We start from the raw sequence: 26500 nt of genomic DNA on the forward strand, positions 1-26500 counted from the left end.
AAATGTCTATTGAGGTTCTAATTTTGGCTTTCAGCTCTTCATAAGGCCTATGAACAACAACTTTATAATGCAAAGGAATTTCAAGTTCTTCCATTCTACTCCAAAAATCATCTATAAGGACCGTGTCAAATGCCTTTTTGAAGTCAACAAAACAACAAAATACTTGTTCTTTTCCCTCCCAAACCTTTTCAATGATGTGTCTCAACGTGATACCATGATCTATTGTAGAATGTTTCGGCCTAAAACCTGCTTGCCCTCTTGCCCTCTTTTCTTTGACTTCCTCCCACTTACTAATTCTATTTTCTATCGTGTCGCTGAAGAGCTTTGCAAACAAAGGATTGATCATAATGGTTCTATAGTTGGAAGGATTATTAATGTCTCCACTTTTAAAAAGGTGCATTGCTAGACTAGTTGTCCAATCTCTTGGGAATCCTTATCGAATGATGTTGTTGAATATTTCCATGATGTGCAGTGCAAAATGTCCATTCCCCACTTTAGATATTATGTTTGAAGTTCAACCAAGTCCTTTGCCTTTCCGATTTTCAACTTCTTAATTCCTATTTTCAACTTCTTAATTCTTGTCTTTACTTCCTGTAATGTGAAAAGCTTTATAGTTGTGTTGATCTTGGGAGGAGGCTCCTCCTCTGATTCTTTCTCATAAAGTTGTCTTGCATAGTCAAACCATTGATTGGCTATAATATTATTTTCAATTTGCTTCTTCCTTTGTTGAAGTTCTTGCTAAAAAAACTTTGGGTTATTCTTGCATAGGTATATTAACTCTTCTCGCCTTGTTTGCATGAACTCGTCTTTTTTGCTTTTTAAAATCTACTTATATAGCTTTACATTTAGCTTCTCCTCACCTGCCTCTTATAATGTGGGTGCATAACCTCTTCTCCGCATAAATTCCAATGGTAAAATGATGATTTATAGGCTAGAAACACAGTAAGCATGTGGAAAAACCAAAACTTATTGAGAGTGATGCATGGTCGAAATGACAAATGAAAAGTGTTTGAATTAGGAAGGATCGGTTTTGGGCAAAAAAACCCTAACCCAATACCCACCATTGGATTAAATCCTCTCATCACAACTGTTCAAACACATACCACCATCGTACTCCATGTTAATGCCATGTGAAGGGTACAATGTGGACTATGGATTGAGTGACTAGTGTGACCCAGGACTGAAAGACATTAATACCAGCATAGATCTATCTTAAGTACAGATTTAACATGAGCCGAGAGAGATCAAATTTCTTCAAGACCAAACTTTTTTAGAGTGCAAAATACAATGTGTTATTTTTCATTGTTTAAATTGTATTTTTGAATGCTAAATAGAGTATATATAAGACCAAATAAAAAAAATTAACCATAAAAACTTAATCCTTTTTCTATATAGATATATATCAAGTTGATATTGATTAACATAGATCTTCAAATAATTCATTTAAATCTCTTATTGAAATATTTTTTAAAAGTATAAGATTTAAACATATTTACACGTTTTTTTTACTTCTAATTACCTTAGAGTTATTCATTTTTTTATAGCCGACATTATTCTATTTAGAACATAATTTGTATTTTAAAGGGGCATATATGGATGGACAAACTTACATGTCCCCTCATACTGGGTTGTAGAATAAGCCTTTTGGCTCAATTACATTGATATGTGAACCCAAAATTGCAAGGTATATGAAATTACCATTGATCCATTTCAAATAACATAGTAATAATATATGTGCAAGGACTTGAGACTCGAAGTTATATGTAGATTAGTTGTAATGTGTCAAAGTCGGGCTAAAGATTTAATTAAAGTGTAAGTGGCTAAGGTTTCGAATATGCATACTTTGTGGTATTGAACAAAGTTTTAAATAAATAGAATGGAAACCTTTAATGTAAGGGTTGTAAATATCCCTTTTTCCATCCAATACTTTAGCATAATAGATAGAAAGAATCTATGGGATACAAATGATATAAGTTATCATTTCTACCTTGGCTAATAAATGTAAATGAAAATATGAGAGACCAAAATGTTATTGCAAACAAATGACAATGTATTTTATATTAACATGACAAATATTTTAATGGGGTCATTCCTAAATTTCTTGGAGTCAAGAGGAAACTCATTAGTTGTAAGAAACATTTTATATGTTAAAAAGGAATAGAAATTCCATAACTTTGATGATGAGAGGTTCATACGAAGCGTAAACTATTAGACTGCTCATATAAATTAAAAAGAAAATAAGTATAACTTATTATATTGTAGTAAAGATTTTTTTTTGGTATTAAATGAGGTATGCTACAAATATCTATATTTTTAATCACTCTTCTAGCTTATCAACATATATGTCAAAATGGGTACGAGATAAGGAAAACCCTTGATTAAATCCAATATTGTATTCAATTTCTTTTGACCAACTCATGATGGTCCTCAACATAACAATAACATTCTTGTAGAATATTTTCATATGAGCCCTCAACTTGAGAGGAGCCATGATCAGTTCCAACATCTTCCACACTTTTGTCCTAGGAATGATGTCAAAATATTTTCTAAAGTCAACATAACAATAAAAGACATCAATTTTATTATTATGACAGTCCTCTTCAATGATCCTAGGAGTAACAAGGTGGTCCACAGTGGAATGATATCTCCTAAAACTTTCTTGGCATTTAGCTCTTTAAGGATTTGTATCCATAAGTTAAGCTTATATTCCAAAATAATTTTGTACAACTTGGATAAAATGTTGTTAATCATAATGGTCATATAATTAGAGGAAATTATTTTATCCCCAATTTTAAATATGGGCACAATGATGATATGCTTCTAAGGTCTATGGAAGTTGCTTCACTAGCAAATTGAAGATTTTGTGTATGTGATGGATGAGGATAAGCCCTCCCATTTTAAAAATTTCATTTTGGTAGCCATTATCAAGCTGCTAAACCCCAAAATCATTGTCTTCCCAAGAAAAGATATCATCCTCTATAGGGGCATTCAAAATGGTGTCCACGGAAATAGTGGATTCATAAAGATTTTCAAGGTAGGAATTCTAGCTCTTCAAGGTAATCAAATTATTTTCTTTCTATTTACAATTTATAATTTTCCTCTAAAACATTATAGGATCACATATAAATCTGTGCAACAAATACTTTTGCTTTCGATACATATAGTGGTTTTTTTTCTTTTATTAAGAGTTTTTTATGTATTTATGCTATCAACCTTTAAAGATTCATTACTAGCATCCCTAATTTCTTTTCTAACAGCTTTACAGTCATTATCAGACCAACTGTTGGTAGTTCTATTATTCTTTTTATATGACACATTGATAGAGAACTTGCTAATAGAAGCAGAGAATGTTGTAGTAAAATCATAATAGAGGCTTTCAATTTTATGCTTATAAGTTAAGAGGTGTAAATGCCTATTTAAATCCTTTAATAAGAGATCAATTTTACTTTTGTTAAACATCACATGCATTTGATCCTCACAATTCTCTTGCATGTGAATTTTCTGTAAAGCAAAGTTTAGAGTGAACATTAAAGGTTTATGATTAGAGTCAGGCTCATGGACATTTAAGAGGTAAATGTTGAAACCATTCAGCCATATTAAACACACACAATAACCAAACCAGCAACACACAAAAGACAAACTGGTGGAAAAGGCAGAGAGCCATCATGTGGTCTCTCATGCTCATGTAATTCTCTCTTATTCAAATAATTTAATAATACATTTAAATACATGAGCAAGTGGTCTTAAGATAGTGCGTCTATCTTAGACTCACTTGGTTGAGACATTTTCTCAACTTACACACTAATTTAGGAGAGCTAGTTGGGGAGAATCTCTCATCCAAAACCAGACTCCTTAGTTTGAGGAGTTCTCATGATTTTATTAATTTAATTTAATATTTGGATTTATTAATTGATTTTTAAGAGAGTGAGGCCAAAGTTGGATGCTGGAAAAAACACAAATCCGAAGAGAACATGAATCACCTGCATGTCTGTTTCATCTCTGAATGTTGCTTGACAACTCCATCATGTGCCAAGCCGCAAAAGGATCCAATTGTCCTTTGCTTGAAAACATCCTCTAGTGTTCACTGACACAATTTGATGAACGCCCACTGGCGTATTTGCTGATGATGATTGCCCCCTGGCTGAAGATGTCGAAAAACAACTCATTGTTGCTTTTGTTGTGATGAAAGCTGCTCACTATTGCTTTGTTGTTGGTCGCCCACTGGCGAATTTGTTGATGCTCACTGCTGATGAAAATGCCCACAGGCTGCTTCGTTGATGTTTTTGAGACTTTCAGTCTGACAACCACTTGTCAATTTCATTAACATGTTCCCCCCTTTGTCAGTTGAAAGGAGAGGCAATCTTCTCCAAATTATTTCTGAACTCCCCCCTTGTCGGTGTAGGAGTGTTTCAGTGGTGTACTCCCCCGTTAAACTGCATGAGAGTACCATCGTCATTTGACTATTGGCTGCAAGATGTGTGAGTGAATCTGATTGTAAAACTTGTACAATCTTCTGGCTATGGATGACCATTCCCATGGATTAATCCATGAATAAATTATCTTCAATCTGGCAGGTTGGTCTTGTTTGCAGCATTTCTCTGAGGAATGATTTTGCTTGCCACAATGGTGACAAGGATGGAGATCCAAGCACTGATCTTCCATATGACCGGTTCTTTGACAATGAGAACATTTCGGTTTGTCTGCAACTTGAGTTTGCATGCATTTTTGTTTGTCTGCACTTTCAGTTTGTGTGCATTGATGTCTGTTTGCAACTTGTGGAGAACTTGCCGAGGTGATATGTTCAAGTAATCTGGCACTGACGAACTGAATGGGCTTTGAATAATTAGGGATATTTAAGTTGTTGTCATCTTCGACATATCCTAATCCGCGTCGATTTCGATTACTTTGAATTTCTTCCCATGGCTTGATGATCGGTTTGGAAGAAAGTTGAACTAGAACAACTTCAGCACTTGAAGTTGGTTGGATGAATGAGTTTGAATGATTAGTTGTATCTGGAAAAAACTTAGAAGCAACATGCTTCTCTTGCAACTCAATTCTCTGCAATTGCGATTCTAGTTGAAGAAACTCGATTGTTTCATGTGCATCTTGAAGATTCTCTTGAATATCAACAAGAGTTGATTTGTTGATTTGCACCATGTATTCAACAGTTGAGAGGATCAAACTGTTAAGAATATTTAACAACTGAATGCTTTGCACCATGTGAACTTTTTGGAATTCATGCTCGCTTGCTTTTAATATTTGTTGAATTTGTAGAACTCGCTCACTTGATGTTTGCTTGATTGTTGCACGCTTGATTGCTTTCACACTTGCTTGATGTTGAGAGATTTGCACTTGCTTCACACTCATGATTGATCAAAAGAAGGTTGTCGAATACTATCGAAAATGCACCCAAGAGAAATGCTTACAATGATTTGAATGACCCAGTTAAAAAATAATGGATTCACTTGGTTTAATTGATTCCCTATCAATTCAAGGCTCAGGTGTCGGTTTCAACCGAGAATGCACCCTTACAATTCAACTCAATTTGTCTTTGATTACAAGCCAACTTACAAATTATGATTTGCAAGTTACAGTTTGCTATTTTATTAAAAAATTGGTGCAAGTGCAATTGCCAAAAAATTGTTGTTGAATGGCTGCAAAAATTGTTGATGGAGATGATAGCTTGATTGGATGTTGATGTTGAAATGTCTTGACTTGAAATGCTTGATTTTGTAGCATCCTTAACTTGATTGCTTTGATTACATGATGTGAAATTTGCTTGCTTGGAAGATCATCTTATCAAGTTGATGATGTGATGCTTTGTGCTTATGAACTTAATCTTGATTACAGGAGCTTGAATAAGTGTTCTTATACTTAAGCTTGCTTATGTGCATGTAGTTGTTTTGTGTAAGCATAATAAAGAGAGTGTTTTACAAATTCGACTCAAATCATGCAAGCACATTCACGACACAGAGTGTACCTATGATCCCTTCATTCAATTTCGGGCGAATCTAGGACACAATCACCACAAAAAGATATGTTTTTATTAACCTTCAAGATATATCATCATGACAATGTCTTCAGTGAGGCGTCTCAAACATAGACTGAGAACTCCTTGGTGTCAAATTGTCTTCAAAAACTGACTCTAAAACAATGATAATGCCAAGCTCTAGCGTCAAAGTTAACTTTAATATCTGTTTTACCTTTATTTCACATCAACCCTCACTTTTCGCACTTGTCATTGGGACTATTATAATAATTATGTTTACATAAATCTTTTCACCACTAGCAAATTATTATAATAATCTACTTTTAAACTTAAGTCTAATCCACTTTCACAATGAAATGTGGTGCACTTACGTTCCACTAGTGATTTTAAAACTCATGACTTTATGAGTAGTAAAGTAATATTTTAAAACTCATGTTTTTATGCTACTCACTTATTTCAACACTTCACGACTTTGATGTATTTACTTCACCATTCCCTCTCGTTTGATGATGCAGTATAAATTTGAACGCCTGGTAATCTAGAACAGATTAGTCAAATAGGTTCCACGGTGATATTCTTTCTCAAGCAACATTTTAATGCATAAAAAATTCTTCAATGCAGGTACTCCAGACAGATTCTTCGTTGCAGGTTCTAACACTCCATACAGTGATTCACTGCTAGCTACACTTCCATGCTGGTCATTTCTTGAAACTCGGTTCCATGCAGTGAATCAACTACCTCTTCAATTCTTGACCATTTCTCTTTTCAACTAGAAAGTGTATGCCATGGAATTTCTTCTAGAAGAATACACAGTCCTCGTAATGCTTTTCTGTAATGTCGCAGTTCACACTATGAGCAATGGCTGGCTGATCTAAGTTTCTAGTATCTGAACCCAAGGGAACTTTTAGGTTTCCTTCCAGTAGGTGAGTAGACCTTTCCACTTAACTCAGAGGAGGAAACTCATTTATACAGAAACGAGAGCTGACTTTACATGGATGTTGCACAAATGGACATCGACATTGTTGGTGGTGAATGTGCGGGCCTTTCTCTAGCGCTGGGCCTTCAAGAAGGACACATACAAGCTCACGTCTTCGAATTCCACCTCGTTCTCAGTGCAACCACAACTAAACTCCATGTCAATCTTACACAATGCTTAAATTTTTCAAGGAATCTAGTCTGCAACTCCAACCAGCATGGCTCTCCAACACAGTGAAAGATATGGGGAATGCCTCTCTCCCACACAGCCACGATGCCTCCAAACACAGGATCAAACTACGGACCTTCATTAAGCAGGTTTACATTGAGAGACGTTATGTTGCATAAGGGTTTATTGAAAGGAATAGGGCGAAAGAGTATGGAAGGTTTTCAGTTGACTGCCGTTATCTAGAGGACATGTTGGATATAGGGCGGTTGTCATTGTCATCATATCAATCTAATAACAGTGCAGGAGATGGCATGGGGCGCCTGTCAAATTGTAGGGGGAATAATGATGAAATTGAAACTGGTTCCCGATTATCTAATTACCAAGGGGCCCAAGAATCAGGTTCTGTGAGACGTTCCTCTAGTTACACTGGAAGTAATATTTTTGAGAGCATCAGGCACCCTTCTAATTACCATGATTATGATGGTGGAGATGGAATGAGAAGGTGGTCTAATTACAGTATGAATGTTGATGTAGACGTAGTCACACCCAACAAAAACACAAAGAATTATCAAATTCAACACTCTGACCATCAAAAAATAAATACTCTTACACACTAATTATTTATGTACAGAACATAATATCAGATCCCTCTCATTTCTCAGAGCTCCCTCTTGAGGGAGTAGAGGGAGTCTTTTGCCGAGATCAAGATTTCCGAGCCCTTATCCGAGTTTCGTGCTCCAGCATTCCTCCCACACGCAAAAGGTATTCACACAACAGGTTGCATGCTTCGTATATCTTTTAGGTCTGATACCACATGTTGAAACCACTTAGCCATATTAAACACACACAATAATCAAACCGGCGACACACAAAAGACAAATTGGTGGAAAAGGCAGAGAGCCATCATGTGGTCTCTCATGCTCATGTAATTCTCTCTTATTCAAATAATTTAATAATACATTTAAATACATGAGCAAGTGGTCTTAAGATAGTGCATCTATCTTAGACTCACTTGGTTGAGACATTTTCTCAACTTACACACTAATTTAAGAGAGCTAGTTGGAGAGAATCTCTCATCCAAAAGGACTCCTTAGTTTGAGGAGTTCTCATGATTTTATTAATTTAATTTAATATTTGGATTTATTAATTGATTTTTTAGATAGTGAGGCTAACATTCCCCCTCTCAATGATCAAATCCAAAATGAACAAGGAACCATATTCCAAGTTCTCAAGTTAATCCTCAAAAAACATTTTCCTGAAAAAACCGCCAAAGCTGGATGCTGGAAAAAACTCAAATCTGAAGAGAACATGAATCAGCTACATGTCTAATTCATCTCGCTTGACAACTCCATCATGTGCCAAGCCGCAAAAGGATCCAACTGTCCTTTGCTTGAAAACAACATCCGGTGTCCGCTGACACAATTTGATCAATGCCCACTAGTATATTTGCTAATGGTGATCGCCCACTGGCTGAAGATGTTGAAAAACAACTCAATGTTGCTTTTGTTGTGATGAAAGCTGCTCACTGCTGCTTTGCTGTTGGTCACCCACTGGCAAATTCGCTGATGCTCACTGCTGATGAAAATGCCCACTGACTGCTGCACTGATGTTGTCGAGACTTTTAGTCTGACAACCACTTTTCAATTTCATTGATAGTAAAAAATTATAATTTGATTTGAACAAGTATATTTAATATCACATAATCCACAACATTACTATTGAGCCCTTGAATATAAGTCATCTAGTTGGATTATGGCGATTTCATTACACCATTGCAAATTGTAAGTGCTTGAATACTATAGAGATTGACTAAACGGTACTAAATATATTATCGGCCATGTCTTTAGAGTTTCTTTTGCATCTACTAGCTAAAACAAGGTCTTCATATAGCCAAAGAGGTTTAGGGCCAAAATCACTGCTTAGAAGAATAGCTTGGTTAGTTGTTGTTCTAACATTAAAGTCTCTTAATAAGAGAATATTATTTTAATTCCTTAGACTATGAATTTCTTGTTCAAGGGTTTTATAAAGACAAATTTTACATTTATTACTTTTCTTATGAATGGTAGAGTTGATAGGTGTGAAATAACAAATCACGATATAAATACTCTTAACGTTAATGTCAACAATGTATTGATTAAGAGGGTCTATCTTATGAAGTAAAGTGTGCGGGAAAAAATATTTTTATGTGATAGCATATTCTTCCAATTCCTTTGTGAGAGGATTACTTGTTCCATGTTGACAAAAAAATAAATACATGTGAGGGACATTACAGTCATCATGCTCCCTAGATTTGACTAAAAAAATAATTTCTGAATTCAGGCTTCTGTGATCCATGATGAATTAAGAAAATTAAAAAAATAATTTCTGAATTTAGGCTTCTGTGATCCATAATGAATTAAGAAAATAAAAAAAAATAATTTTGATCTCACTCAATATCCAACTTAACATATGAGCTTTATGCCATGGAAATCCATAACCGTATTTCAAAAAGATAGAGAATGTTCCAAGTTCAAATTGTTCCTCTCAATTTGGTCTATATCCCTAATAATTACTTTTCAATTCTGATGATTTTGCATTTTCCTTCCTTTACCTTTTGAACCTCCTTCTTTAAGTTAGCTTGATTTTTTGGAATGAGGTCATTATTTATAAAGATTACTATCCCCTTAAAGCTTAGAGATTTGTTGAGTATGGAAAATTTATAGTTAGTACAACTTACTGTAACATGGATCAATATATTCTTATGCTCAAGTATCTTTCCCCACCTTCTTTCTTATATAAGTTGTTCCTATTTGTGACTTATTATTTAGTTCTTCTTTTATTATTGTTGTCATGTGCTCATCTTTTTTCTCTTTTATACCAACAATTATAAGACTAGCAATTGCACCAAGAGGTGCAAAGGAACATCGATAAGAAGAGAGGGGAATGATTTTGTGATATCTATAATATAATTTTGATAAAAACGTTGCTCAACAAGGATGGCATGTGCCTTTTTAGTGATATTAGAGTGAATGACCTTACATTTGTCATCAAAATGTTCATACTTCTTGTCAAAATAGAACCACCTTTTCTTTTTTCCTATCCTATTTGTAAGTGTTACATTGGGGGACACCAAGTTCAATCCATTTTATTGGGTTATCCCTTAGAAGTGGTGTGGGGTTGAGAAGAGGAAACATGTTTATTTTAAACAAAATGATTGGTCTTAGGAAGCTTAGCTTCTATTTTAGAGACAAGCATGAAGTTATACTACAAGATAGCATAAAATAGTTTTAGTTCCTTCCTTAATATGTGAAAATAACATGTAAGTGATCCTAACTTGAAGAGTTTCTATGAATTCTCTTACCTCAAGTTTCCATGAAGAGGAACTATCAAGGCAAGTGAGGGAACTCAACCTTAAGTTCTCTTAAGAAACTAATTGACAAGCCAATCTAGAAAGTCTTCTTGACCAAATAATAAAGGCCTCTATCTTTTCTTGATTACCCATGATGTCTCTTGTTGTAGTGACGATATCAAGACATTGTGTCATTCCCTCCACTAAACGACTGAATGAGCTTTGCAGTGAGAGCAAGGTCATTTATAAAATTCACATTAAGCAATTTCTCCCCATAAAAGAGGGGAATGCCTCACAACGTTTGTTATAAATAAGAATCTTAAAGGAGAAATAATAATGCATCAATACAATACCACATAAATATGGGGCAAATGGTTTGGATCATTCATGACTTTGCATGTGGGGTTTGGTCTAGGGTTTGTACTGGTTTTGTATGTTGATTCAACCCCTTTTATGGTATATAGGCTAGAAGATCATTTGCAATGTCAACCAAATTCGAGTCCTAGAGTAACTAGGTAAAGGGGTTGAGATTCCATATGAAAAGGCCATGGATCCTGGCCAGTCTTCACGGTGGGGTTATTCAGTTATGGCATTATTAGATGGGAATATTGATAGATTTGATGAGCATGATGGGCTGGTTAGAGGAGTACATTTTCACAAGGCTCAGCCGTGTTTGTGTCTGGAGGTTAGCCAACCAACTTGGATATTTATTGCATGTTTTGTGGTCCATGTGAACCTCTTTTTTATGTATTTCAAAGATTGAGCAGCCCTTTGAAACTGATCACCAAAGTTTAGTTTTCAGTAGTTCCATCAATTGGACAATTGATATGGGTTTCAATGGATACATTTTTATATTCTAGAATGGTGGGTCTCTAACACCTTGGTGACATGGAGAGGGTATTGAACACATTGGTGTTGTGTGATTCCCTCATGTATTTTGACAAAATTTTCATGGATCAACTAGGAGATTACCTTTACTTGCTCTGTATTGGAAAATGTCTGGAAATTACACATGTCTAGTGGCAAGTTTTGTAGTGATGTCAATTAAGTTTAGCTTGGGTGGTTGGGAAGAAAATATTATCTTTCCCTGTTTGTGAGTCAATTGTTGTTTGGAGCTCTTCTTCATGAGCTATGAAGAATATCTCAATCTCACTACCAGATGGAGGGTGAAGTGAGAAATTACATGCAAGGAAAAAGAAGGTCGCAAGGTAATCAAACTGGTATACCTAGTTTAAAACCTTTTGAATGGGTGGGGGTTGGGCCAGATGACAAGTCCTTGGTGATTTTGGTTGGCTTAGAAATGTTTGTCATAGTGCAACCACTTAGCCAAAGGAGAGATGCAAGAAAAATTCCCACCCTCTCCCATCCAAGGAACAAAGTTGTTTTAGAATTGGTAGTTTTAGTGAAGCTTCCTAGTTGTGTAGCTTCTTATGTATACATCGTGCATGTATATTTAGGGTCTTTGATTGTAAATGATATTAACTACAAGTCATATGACATAACAATAAAAAATACAATTATGAAAAGTTGTTATAACTCCAATTTACTTGTTAATGTTATAGGGAATGACTTTAAGATCAATATATGGAACTACAATATGCACTGCGGCCTATATCTGGAGAGTTAAGCTCCATAATGAGTATCCTTGGATTGTCAGTGCAAGTGACTAAAAAACAATAAATATATGGAACTAGCAGTCTTGAACTTGTATCTAACCTTATTGGTGACATTTTTTGTGTAATGTGTGCTTCTTTTCATCCTAAGGAAGATTTGGCCATTTGAAGCCCCTTGGATTAGACTGATAGTGTATGGGATATGTGTGCTCCTACGAGGAAAATCGTTTGTTGATGATATTAAGGTTAACACAAATGAACACATATATTTTTAGAGAGGGTGATGTTGTTGTCAAATATGTTTTCGAATGTCATGACCGTGGAGTGAACTGAGTTGTTGCTTTTCATCCCAGCTTGCCATTGATTGTGTCAGGAGTAGATGGTCACCAAGCAGATTGACTGGCATAAAGATTCAATTTCTTGGTGAAGTTATGTCTATTTCATTAGAGATATATTACCTCTTTTTCTTTTTTTTTTAATCTTTTACTCCTCTTTCTTGAGTAGCATCTAATTTTGTATGTAATTCATTTGTGAAAATTTAGTTTGTTTTGTTCTTGGATACCAAGGCCTAGCAAGTTGGATAATTTAAGAGGTCATGTGAAAATTTTGTAGATAATTCATTTGTGAAAAGTTAGTTTTGTTCTAAGAGATCAAGGCCTTAGAAGTTGAATACTTTAGGAGGGCACGTTAAAAATTTGTAGATAATTCATTTGTGAAAAGTTAGTTTGTTTTGTTCTCGGGTACCTGTTATGAAACCAACTCACAAAAAGATAGAAAAGATATATCAACGACTTAAAACTCAGCCTCTTCAAGGGGGAAACCTCCTTTATATTACACAAATGAACAATTCTTGGATGATGCAAATGATAATACCTTCTTTCTATATATAGGAGTCTAAGTGGCCCCAATATAATCAGAGCCTACATAACAATAATATTGTAGGGGAACAACAATAATAATAGTGGGCTTCTATGGGTCACAATAATAACAATATGGGGACTACATGGGCACAACAATACACTAAGGGGGTTGCACTAATAACAATAAGGGGCTACACTAGTAGTATAGGGACCTAACATGCCCCTCTCCTTAAAAATTGTTGTCCTCAATGCTTGAGTAGTTATGATTGCTTCTGTATAAAATTTGCATCCTCCCATGTGGAATCTTCAGCGGGTAAGTTCTTCCACTTGATGAGATACTATGAAATTGATCGATTTCGTAGTTGTTGGGTTTTTGTTTCCGTGACTTCTTCAAGTTCCAATATGATTTTTCCTTCCTCGTCAAGTTCTGACAATATTGTTTGAACTGGGAGCTTGTCACCTATAACCTTGTTTAAGCATGAGACATGGAAAACTTGGCGCACTTGGGAAGATGCAGGAAGCTCCAATTTGTATGCCATAGTACCAATCTTTTGTAAGGAACACAGTACTTTGGTGATAATTTATTATCCTTCTTAGCTTGATTGAGGGACATTTGTTTGTATGGTTGTAGTCATAAAAATGCCCATTTTCCTATATCAAAACTTCTTTTGCTGTGATGTTGATCTGCATGTTGTTTCATTCGATTCTGTGTGAAAGTGAGGTTATCCTTTTTCTTCTTGATATTTCCTTCTATCTTGAGAGTTTAAGGAGTGGTAATTCCTACCAATGCATTACAAGATATGGTCAAATTCATTTCTTCTTTCTCTAGCGTTGGTTCCTGGTGTATATCCTCTTCTTTTGACGTTTCTTAATCCTTTTCTTCCTCCTCTTCACAATCAATGTAAAACAATTTCTTCTCAGCACACTTATGACCTTTAGTGTATTTGATATCACAACTGTAACAAAGATCGTCTTCTCCTTTTTCGTCCAATTGTTGTGGTGTCAACCTTGTAGGTTGTGGAAGGTTAGGAGCAACAACACTTCCATCTTTATAATTGTGAGTGGTAGGATTTCTTGTTTCCATAACTTTTCTTTCAATTTTTCTTGCCAACCTGAATGTCTTCTCCAATGAATCAAGTTCCCAAATACAAACCTCATGTTGAATGTTATCCTTTAAAGTCCCTATGAAGACATCAATCCTCTACTTCTCTTGAATATCATTTACCCTTATATTCAATTTTTGGAAGTCCTCAATGTGCTCTGCTGTTGAACCCTTTTGTTTGAGATTTACCAATTCGCTAAAGAAGGTGTTGCTCTTTCCATCCTCATAATGTGCTATCATTTCCTCCATGAAAATTGACCAGATGACAAGTGGTTTATGAGAAAAAAGCCCTTTATACCATAAAAATTGATTCGGTTCTAAATATAAAGATTCAATACGTACCTTTTGTAACAGTTGCACATCATGTAGATCAAAATATTTCTCCATTTGTAGTATCCATGTTATGAGACCCTTTCCATCAAACTTCCTCATATCGATATTTGGAATATGGTGGGTCTTCAATCCAATGTTAGATTCTATGAAATCATGATTAACATTTTTTTTCTCATCTTGAATTTCCTCTACTACCTTTTCGTCATTAGGAGGCCTTTCTTGTAGCGTCTTTGTCCCACCTTCCTTCAATCCTTCCATGTCTTTCTTCAAATCTTCCATGCCTTTCTTCAAATCTTCTTCCCTACCATATATATTAGCTTTGATCGCACATATAAAACTATTTATCTTAGCTTTGATCGCATTCTTCAAGTCATCCATCCAATTTTGCTTACTAGGTGTTTTTATTTTCTTGATTCGAGTCATTTTTTTCTTGCTTTTAGTAGCTTTGGATCTCCAAGGTCTGAAATTTCAACATGCAGTAGCCCTCTGTGTCCTCATTCCAATGCCACCAATCTTATCGAAATTGGATTCTCCAAGAAAAAGTTATGCCCAATCTCCCAAGATGACCTGATTATATACTTTTTCAGTAGAGTGAACTTGTACGAAGTTCCGTGTGTCACTGTTTCGACCTTCGGACCTAAAACCAATAAACAGAAAAGTACAGTCCGTCTTATTTCTGTAACATGTTACAAAATTTCAATCTCATGCTCAGAGAGAAATTTGACGATTTTCCCAAGGTCACCTATTTGGGATGTAATTCGTGAGCCTACAAAAACCTTAAATGTCTTGGACTATATCTTCGAAAATATAGTGTAACAAGATCTGAAATTTGGGCCCAAGCTTCACCAAAATTTCGAGTCAAATGGGTTTTAATTTTAGAGTCTGAACCTTCGTAGAAAAAAATTATAGTGAAAATTCCATGATAACATGTTTGAGATGGAATTCTGGAGCTTGCAAAAATCCTAACTTCCTCAAATCATATCTCTGAAAGTATAGCGAGACAAGATCTGAAATTCGGACCCAAGCTTAAGTAAGATTTCGGTTCAAATGGGTTTTTTTCTAGCTTCTGAAACTTCATAGAGAAAAAATTTATAGCGAAAATTGCACGATGACCTATTTGGAGTAGCGAAACGCTAGAATCCAAAGCTCTGATACCAAATGTTATGAAACCAGCTCACAAAAAGATAGAAAAGATAGATCAACGACTTAAAACTCAGCCTCTTCGAGGGGCAACCTCCTTTATATTACACAAATGAACAATTCTTGGATGATACAAATGACAATACCTCCTTTCTATATATATGAGTCTAAGTGGTCCCAATATAATTAGAGCCTACATAAACAACAAAAGCATATAACAATAGTGGGCTTCTATGGGGCACAATAATAACAACATGGGGACTACATGGGCACAACAATACAATAAGGGGGTTGCACTAATAACAATAAGGGGCTACACTAGTAGTATATGGACCTAACAGTCTTAGCTTGGGAAGTTGTCTATTTTAACTTTTAAGAGGCATATGAACTATATGTCTCGTGTGATGTTCCATCCACACCACGACATTATTGTTAAAATTTAGAAGATAAAAGTATCTAAGCTTGAGATGTATCCAAGTATTGTAGAGGTGTCCAAACATTTCATAGAGACCATGATTGCTTCTGGATCCTTATAGCACATCTTGATATGAATCTTCTTGTTGTTGGGCATGACCATGGGATGATTGTTTTCAAGTTAGAAAGAGAAAGATCTGCTTTTGTTGTTTATGAGGGTACCCTATACTGCAACAATGACCATTTTCTATTGGCTCATCAATTTTCAACTCAAAAAGACTCAACTTATACAGATAAGAAGGGTTGGATCCATGAATTGGATCAAGGATGATGATCATTGTTGTTTATCCCCATGGAGAATGTTGTCCTGATATGTTTGGATGTTGATGGTGGCTGAAATGAACTTATTCTTGGGCCAAAGGATAGTGTTGGGACTTGGGAAAAGTGATGCAATGTAAGAAGAAAATACAACGACTTGGAGGACCTGCTGCCTTTTCTGCTTGCAATCAATCAGCATTCACTAACATGAGTCATAACCAAGAGATAAAAAATCACAGAAATAAGGTGATCAAGAAGTGTAGTCTTCCAGTAACTGTGGATGCAATTTTCTTTGAAGGAACATAAAACCTTATTCTTGGGCTAAAAGATAGTGTTGGGACAATAGAGTGACACAATGCAAGAAGAAAAGACAGCGACCTTGGTTTGAAACAAAGGATTGTACTTGGGGACCTCCATATTCCATTTGTTAAATACATTTAGTCAGATGACATGGAAAATGTAGCCTTGCTGAGCAAGCATGCAATCATCATTGGAAGCAAGAAGCTTGTACAATGTTCTCTGCATAAGATTATTTGTGTTAAAACTTAGGAGTGGAGCTTGGGGTGACAATTGTGCTTTGTTGTCTTCCAAACAGAGATGGTGGCCTTATTGGAACACTTGATGTTCAAGTATGTATAACGAAGGTGTTTGGGAGTTCTGTCAACTACCTAGATGATTTGGAAATAACCGTGTCATATATATTGATGCCTGAGTATATGTTCAAGTTGATAGTAATAAAAAGGAAGTATGACAATGTTATGAGAATGATTAGGAATTGATTTGTGGACATGCATTGATTGCTTAGCTGCATCTGAAGGGCTTCCCAGAAGCGGCTCTTCACTTTTTCAAAGATGAGAAGGCATGATTTAACTTAGCAGTGTAGAGTGAAACTATTCAAGTTGATGTTGCTTATGCAAAACAGAGAGATGTTAAGGTCATTATTATACACTTGGAACTAAGGCCCTTTGGTAAGGAAATGTTGGCATTGTTAAATATGCTTACCAGAGACTAAAGAATTTTGAAAGGTTTCATTTTATATCTTGTCATGGACAATATTGATAAGTTTTTTAAGATGTTGGGGATTACAGAAATCTAAAATGATGTTATGGGTCAGTTTTATAATGCCCATATGTGGGTGAAGCAGTTCATGGGCTTACATAGATTGTTGATATGCTTGTACTTAACAGTTAGGTGGCAATCTGCCCACTCTGCAATCTGGAAAGAAACCATCACTTATTGTGCCTCCTCCAACAATTTGTCACAATCGTGAATGGTTGCTATTGAGGGTTACTAAAGGCCTTTTTGAGGGTGGGTTGGATAATGCAAGGGTTGTAGTCCATGAAGAAGAGGATGAAGGAGTTGCAACCAATAGGGGTTAAGACATTGACACTTCTAGTGGGTTGGATAATGCAAGGGGTGCAGTCCATGAAGAAGAGGATGAAGGAGTTGTAGCCAATAGGGGTTAAGACCTTGACACTTATGGAGTTGAAAAACAAAATGGCAAGGTTGTAGTGATCAATGATAAAGAAGTGAGAGGAGACAATGACGATGAGGTAGGTTGGGATGTAGAAGATTTGAAGCTACTTGTAGATGTCTAAGTTGCAATGTTGCAGGTGAAACTCATAATATCATTAGTTAAGCCATCACCACGTATGGCAGTAATTCAAATCTGGATAAAAAAATCCTTCTCTTGCAGGTGAGAATGCAGCTGCTAGTAACATTAATATGGCGATGCATCTCTCAAGTCAACAACTTGGTATTAAAAAATTCACTCCATTAAAAGTTAAAACCTTTGTTTTTGGATATTTACATGGGAAACCATACATACCTTCCTGCATTTGTTTATGCACTGTGGTCTTCTTAGCAATAGAGGGAGGCTGGAGTGAGACTGCTAGCTCAAATGTCAGAGGTCCATGAGCTTTGGTATTTAAGCTTTTTTATTAGATGAGAAACTTAGACTAGCTTACAAATCCATAACATATGGGAAGTTTAGTGAAGCATTAAGGTTATTTCTTACCATCTTGCATGCAATTTAATTATTGATGTAGATTTCGTTTAGGAGGTTAAGAAGGTGAAGAAATTGATTGGAATTTCTAAAGAATGTGTTCTAGGTCTTCAAATGGAGGTCAAGAGGAATTTAAGGATCATAGTGTCGAATAACAAGAGCTTGCAACCTATTTTACTCATTGCAACCTTCAAAAAGTCCATTTGAAGTTGGCTTTGTCGAACACCATAGGTGTTTGTTAGGGAAATTTAGTACAAATGCTAACTTGGCTTGATAACTATTAGCAAATGAGCCCACTACAAGCCATGCAACAAAGGCCCAACAAGTTCTGCAGGCATGTGGGAGGCAGTTGCAGAATGCTAAAAACACTGAATTATGACTTCAAAAATCCTTTTGTTGTTTTTGGAGCAACTTTTACACCTATATACTATGGTCAGAAGTATGTGTCATGTCCACATTGTACACCACACTTTATTCCAATCATAAAGGGAAATTTATGTGCTATATGTGAGCTTGCAATTGTGTTTTGGGTCTTCAGATACAGTTCAAGGGAAAGGAAGTTAAGGATGATTTTGTTCCACAAAAAGAGATTGCAGTTTATTTTAGTCATAACAACCTTAAAAAATTCCATTTGAGGTTGGCTTTGCTGAATACCATGGGTGCTTGTTATAAGGGAGGGAGATTCAGTACAACAACTAACTTTGCTTGATGACTATTGGAAAATGAACCCCTGCAAACCATTCAACAAAGGTACAACAAGTTCTACAGACATGCGGGAGGCAACTCCATGATGCCAAAAAACTAAATTATGATTTTGACTTCAGAAATCCTTTTGTTGGTGGTGCAACAAATTTTACACCTATATACCATGGTCACAATCAGAAGGATGTGTCCTATCCATATTGTATAACATGCTTTGTTCCAGTCATACAAGGAAATATTTGCCCTATATGTGAGCTTTCCTTTGTGGGTTCCAATGTTTCTGTGATCTGAATTGAGATAGATTAGTAATGTTGTGCTAATTCCCCTCATCACAATTAAAAAAATGTGCTTGAGGTTTGACTCCAAAATAGCAAGTAAAAGCATGAGTTTTATGTGTTTTTACTTAAGTTAGTTTCATGAAGAAAACTTAAAACATGAAACCAAAACACTAAATGGAAGCATGCATCAAATAGTAATACACCAACCATTGATAAAGGAGTTCACGCCTCCTGGGCTACATCTCCTTGGATCAGCACTAAAGGCATGACCCCTTCTCATTATGCTCAAAATTCTTCAAAGGTAAAGAGTACATAAGTGTGTTGACAAAAAGAGTGGCTAGTTTCCCCTTCAAGGAAACATTATTCTGCAAATAAATCTCACTCTAAACACATGAACACCTACAGTTAGTCATGAAATAATCAACAAGCTAAGGGCTCTCAAATCAAGACCCCATACTCCAACTTCCAAGAGCATAAACAATACTACAATCCACTGGAAGTACTTAAACACGTCTCTTTCTCCAAACACATATAGAGCAAAGAATAAATAAAGCTACAACACTACTATAATGGCTGCTTTAGAAAGTACATGGACGCTGGAAGACCCCTGCAAGGTCATCTCCACCTTCATACTCCTCCATAAACTGAATCAACACTCTGGTTGACCAGGGCACCCATAGGCTTCACTTTACAAAAAGCCTATCCAGAAGTGCTCCTTTGCTCCTGAGTTCAGAATGTCCAAAGATGGCAATCTAGCCTCTTTTGCCATCCCATTTGGTCAAAAATTGCCTTAGTTATGACTTCTGTCAGTGTTTCCACAAGTTTCTCCTCCAAATATGACTTACTGCCAGCTAAATTCATTATCCACAACTAAAACTGGCAGTTCCACCGAAATCAGTGGTTTCGCCATCATTCCCTCCTATCTCGTGGTTAAGGGCCGAGTGGTCACATGCGAAGTGGTGGTCTAGCAGAAAAGGCTATGGTTCTGCAGCCCTATCAGATAGCACAATCGACAAAGTTCATCGGCTTACAGATCCTTAAATCAGGTGCTTTGCAGGCCCACTAGGATTATTAAATACAACATATAACATATCGCATCCAGGAACCCCATCGCAATCGCAATCAATGCTTAAACCTTCAGCATATCAACCCAAATTGAGTTTTGTGATAACATAGACCCGACAAGATTATAAATCTCAATGCATAAAACATCAAATTCGACAGTCCTATTGCAATCGGTACTTTCCCTTGGCGGATATCAAAGTCCATATAGTGCAATAGTAGTGGCCCTACCGGGGTTATAAAATACAACGTATAACAATATCGGGTCTGGAATTTCCTCATCACAAATCGTAATCAGCGTTATCGACAGTGACATATATATATCGGCGAGTACCGGGTGCGATATGTGATTGCGATATATCGCATCGCAACCCTAAGTGTGTCGGGGGCCAATTCTTAACATTATGGGATATGTGATTGCGATCACATTGCATCACAACCTACTTGCACCTGGGGCCGATTATTTAACGCCGACCCATCTTTTGCTCTGATATGTGATATGCGGGGGAAAATGGCAGCGTGCCACTTGGCACCTTCTCATTCTCTGAAGGGCTTTGCCATGTCATTTAATCTTGCCATGCCATCAATTCAACCCTAAACTTTGACTTGTCTAACTTCTACATACAAGCTCGGATTTGAGTATTGTTCGCACCGTTTGATTCAGAATGACAAGCTCTTCGATCTGAAGCTAAGATTATCAAGATTCTGGCACTTTGAATATTTGGCAAATTTTGAGCTCCTAATCACTCTTCCCCACTGAAAAACTTTTGGTCTCCAAAAGAATTAAATAATCTGCAACTGTTTTGTACTTTGTCTGCACCGTAAGTGTCCTACAGGTCATCCTTTCTCCTCCTTTGCCTTTGTTCTTCAAAGCCATAAGCGATGAGCCGACACCTGTCCATGTCACTATGGCCATCCACAACAACATCCTTCCCAAGAAGATTCCAAGAATATGAGCACCTTGAAATTGCTTATCTACAAAATACTTATCAAGGATAATATCCTAAAAGACTTTTTCCAAATGAACCCAAACAAGCTTCACATAGTGAATACTTATATAACTTGAGTGCTACACACATTTGGAACATACTAAATGTGCTACAACTACTCATCAACAATATTAAAATGCTTTTTCAAACTACAAGTAGAAACGATTTTTACAAAATGGAATAAACTTGACTCCCAAATTTCTCCATTCAAATCGACTATCAACAAGCCAAACTAGCATTGTAATGCTTAAAAAAAACATTGTTGCATATAAGTGATTTATTTATGAACATCACTTTTACAAATTACCCAACTATGGGGATATGCAACTAGTGCAAAACATAAGTTTACAAACTTCAATTGGACAAATAGTCCGTCCATTGATTACCCAACCAGGTGAATGAATCCTCTATTTGAACTTTCTCTTCTTCTGAAGCTACTTTAGGGATGGTCGCATCTTGCGCCACTTTTTCTTTTGTCACTTCCTCTTCTGGTGCTTGCATGATTTGCTTGCCCTTACCAGGATGAAGTTGTGGAAACAATTTCCAACACTTCTCGACCCAATGTCCACTGATATTGCAGTGAGTACAGAAGTTCTTTTGAGCTCCTCTCAGCTCACTTGCCTTTATCCTTGGATGAGATTTTCTCCTTTCGGTCTCAATTCTAGTAGACATAAACATCTTCTTGATGATTACTTTCCTTTTATCACACTTATCTACACAATGGTTAGATGAAAGGCAAAAGGTGTTGTTGACGATGCTAGACCCAATTAGGCCTCAAACCGTTTGGTGTAGGAGTCCCAGCAGTGGGTCATACGGTAATGCCTTGATCGTGGTTTCGCACAGAGTCAAGTAAGATGTCTTTGTTGGTAGCAAGGGTGTGACAGTTGCAGTAATCCAAGGAAGGTGCATGAGCAGTTCTAACACATAGGGGGTGAGGTGAGTGCACCCCTTGGAAACCTGTGATAGCACGGAGTTAAGAAGGGAACACACGAGCAAAGAGGCATCACAACATGAAGGCAAGTTAGTTAGAAATCCAAAGTGATGGTCAAACCAACAACACATTTCAGAAAGATACATACATACTTATACAGAATAGTCCATACATGCATGCATAAGCAAATAGATACATATATCATTTAGACTAAACAAGATAGCTGGAATACAATACGACATATGCATGAAACGTGATGGCTCTGTTATATTAAGAAGTGTAAGTTCCAATCATACAATACATCCATGTCCAACCACTAGTTCTGACAGCAGAATGTTACAGCCATAACCGCTTGCTCCTCCAAAGAGATATACTAGCTCTACGTAGTGGAGAAGCCAAGGCGCGTTACAATATTGTCCAAGCTCTCTCTAAGATAGTCTTATCAGAAGCTTGGCTGACCAAAAGCCTATACAATGAGTTATGAGGGACTATTTATAGCAAAGGGTGGGGTGGCCCTTGACATTCCCCTTTGTGACAGTTCATCTACCCTCATGACTCTTCATCTACTCTATGAATGTTACATCCAACTATTGACACTTGAACTTACACTTGACAAGACGTTACATTACAATGCACATGTACCCATGTGAGACAAAATGGCTTGAGCAAGCCATGCAAGACATCAATATGACTTGGACAACTGTTGGAAGACTAGCTCTTTGACATCCTCACGGTGGTCGACAATAGCGAACTTATGCCAAGATCGGTAGCCTGTGATGGTGTCCGTGTACTCTAAGGTGACATCTTTATGGAACCCTACTCTTGCCTCCATAACATCCGAGTACACTACTCGGGCTCCTCTGTCCAACTCGTCTAATAGCATGCACATCATTGTCTTGAGTGCGGTTGGACCAGCAACATACTTGTGCATGGTGTCTACACTGATTGACAAGTCTGGGTTGGTGGCTATGCATACCAACTCGTCAAATTACGAGTCAAGCTCTAGTCGGACCTGTGCTTTTGTCTTACCCTGAGTGAGTGTACCAATAGATGGGATCGCATGTGCACGCACAACAACATCCATATTCTTGAATACACGTGCATGGGAAGCCTGTAGACTAGTGATGAGCTGCAGGAGCTCTTCATAGTTCCAGATATGACTCCGGATGCGTGCCTTCAGCTCGACCACTCTGGGCTTTATCATCTTAGGCAAGTTAAGTGGGGTTCCTTTGTATCTCATCGTCCATGTTTGCATGTAATTAACAATAAGATGCACGTTCGACAAGATATGTGCTCCTCTAGCACATCGCTGCTACCATCCGTTGAGATTGACGACTACCTTATGCACAATACCAAACTTGGAATACAACTCCTGCATGACTATGTCAAGGGACAACACTTCTTCCAGTATTGCCTTCTTCAATTCTGCGCAGGTGGATGCTCTAACCAATTCTCCTCCCTGCTTGGTCATTTGTAGCTTCTTAGCCATTCACTCATTCTCAGCGATCAGGAAGCAAACGCTCGAGCTAGTGGTTTCGGCATATGCTCTGGTATCATCGGCCAATGCTGCAGGATGTCTACACATGTCAAACATGATCACTCATTCCTCGAACTGCGCAGGAGATGTATGATCATCTGGAGTCGACATTCAACGAGATTGCATAACTCTATGTTGAGACTCATCAAATGAGATGTTGTGCATCTCCTCATATGGATTGTCTCCAAGGATTTCGGTGTCTCCTTGGTCACTTGGGACTTGCTCCTCTTCTGGACACGGTGACGCTGGTGGATTGACCTCTTGGTGATGAGGCATGAGGTCAATGTCTTTCTCTAACTCTTGTTGCTCCATATTTGTATCCATCTGTTCAAGTGCTTGATCTATCTCCTCAGTAAAGTCCTGCTCTTGCGATTGTTCACTTTGTCTGCCTGATGCCAGCTGTTCTGATGAGTCCACTACTTGTACGGGTGTATTTTCATCTGTTTGTACAATTTGCACCCCTTTCTATACTTGTTCATGTTGCACTTCCTTCTCCTGTCTGCGCAACTCCTATTCCTGCCAGAGTTGCTCCTTCAACTAACACAACTCCTTCTTTGTTTCCTCCATTCTTCGTTTCTCTCTCTACCTTTGTGCGTTTCACTTGTCGTGTTGTTGCCTCTTCGCCTCTATGGCTAAAGCTACTTTTTGCACAAGTGGGTCTGCTCGGAACTTGCAGCTTTGCTTTTCCTCCATGCGGTCGACAATCTTCCTCTTTCCCTTGTCGCACACTGGTATGTTCACCTCTCTTACTGCTGCTGCTTTTGGTGCTCTCTGAGATGCTGCTTCATGTTGGTTTGCTATCCATTCCACAGTGAGGTTGACCGGTTCATCGAGTCTAGAGGAGTTGTAACAATATCTCCATGGGTCTTCCTCTGCCCAATGACATGCCCTGTGGATCCAGTTGAATTGTACTCTTGCGCAGTAATATTTCACAAGACAATGTGGGTCATACGGATTCTAACTTCGGAGGTCGAATGGATACTTCTTCATCTGCTCTTCTTCGAAATCTGCATGCTTGAAACTCCATATCTCGTATAATCCGATCCACAACAGAAGAGCGGGCCAAGGTGCCTTCTTCTTCCAGTGCAGCCTAGCCATTAATCCTCCCAAGATGTGATATGATACTTCCTGCATGATGAGCTTGTCCAAGGCAAACTTCGGTAGAACACGCGGAAGCTTCTCCATGCTATACATTTGTATGAGGGTGTCGGACGGTGAGGCATATAAATAAGCTATGTCGATTAGTGCCTCCATTGCTACCTTCGACATGCAAGGTGGATCCTATTCAAATATCATCTTGTAAATCAGGGTGACAAAATGATCAGACAACCTGTGTGATAACTCCTCTGAAGTTGCATTCGGACAACATCTTACAATAAGTGTTCACAGTAGTGTCCATGCCCACTTCAAGCTCGAGAACTCCTGACAGGCACAGATTGCATCCAAGATGCAAGAGGACATGTAGTTTTCTGCTTGCATACCTTTGGGCAGTTGTCGAGGCCTTGTTACTTGTTCCTTCAGCTGATGAGCTAACATGTCAGGCCATTTGAATGCTTTACCTTCTTTGGCCAGTTTGTCCAACACGATCACCCAACTCCGTGGGAAGGTTTCTATGCTTTCTTGGCCACAAAATCGACATGCAAAGATGACCAAGTATTGATGCGCCTTCCACAATATCTTCATCTTGTAGACCTAGTTGGGTGTCATCCTGAATTTGGCCGACTCCTTTACCTAGTTCTTTAAAATGTCTCTAGAGTTGGCGTTGCTGCTGGGTATGCTGAAGGGATTCTCCATGATGATCATGGCTTCAACATCTAATACATCTCATCATAATCGTATGCCTTTAAGGTAACAATCTCCATCCCGCTGACATTGCTCAATGTCATCATCTCAGGATCAATGTGTGAGATGATCCAATGTATCATGTCTGCGCATGGGACCATGGGATATCTGCATGCAATCTGGTACAAGCCGAACTTGTGGATGTTCACATAGACGTGACGATCTTTGAGGTCTTCCCAGATGTGCCTGGGAATGCATCATTGACATCTTGCCATTTCAACTTGATGTCCTTATCTACAATCAACTTGGTATCTTCATAGATCGGTAGACTTGCAGACACTCGCTCAACTATTGCTACAGTTGCACTTCCGTCAGTGTCCTTTGATCCCGCTCCCTTGGAGGCCATTAATCCTAAATTGCTAAGAGGCAGATGAACACCTGCTAGATCTGGAGACAAAGCGACATGCATGGAAAAGAATTTGTCAGCGAAAACCAAAGCAAATTTGAGGAATGATATGCAAGATACCTAGGGATTAACTGGCAATGATTGTACAATATTTTCTAGGAGGCTAGGAGACTGGCTGCCAAAACTACGCAAAAGGTAGTCTGGGTTTTCTGGGGAGGCTGGCTGGCTGCTGGAATTGCATAATGCGCAATCCAAGTTGGCTTGCTAGCTGCTGGAACTGTGCAATGCAAAATTTTAGATGGCGGTGGTTGCAGGGCCAGTGACTGCATTGCACAATTTTCTGGGCCAACAGTCACTATCCCTCATAATTGCGCAATGCAAGACTAGAGGATGATCACTGGGAAAAAATGTACGTTTCCTGAGGGGAAGATAGAGCCTTCCTTCTCAGGATTGCACAATGATGTCGTGGTGAGGTGGAGTCCAAGCCAAGGCTGCCTAGACCCGCCGATGGGCAAATGAAAGAAAATTGAATGTGAATGCATAGCGATACTCAGTGTAAGCAGGAGT

General features: G+C 37.6%; 2 pseudogenes; both read left to right on the plus strand.

The window, feature by feature from the left end:
• Positions 1 to 10943: 10943 nt before the first annotated feature.
• Positions 10944 to 12473, plus strand: LOC149158309 (coatomer subunit alpha-2-like; annotated as a pseudogene).
• A 3419-nt stretch (positions 12474 to 15892) lies between these two features.
• LOC149158310 (coatomer subunit alpha-2 pseudogene) lies at positions 15893 to 17620 on the plus strand (annotated as a pseudogene).
• Positions 17621 to 26500: the final 8880 nt, after the last annotated feature.

The sequence above is a fragment of the Pinus tabuliformis genome, chromosome 5_2 (genome assembly GCF_031772625.1).
Source record: "Pinus tabuliformis cultivar Carrire ecotype Pingquan chromosome 5_2, CPIR1, whole genome shotgun sequence".
NCBI classification, from domain to species: Eukaryota; Viridiplantae; Streptophyta; class Pinopsida; order Pinales; family Pinaceae; genus Pinus; species Pinus tabuliformis.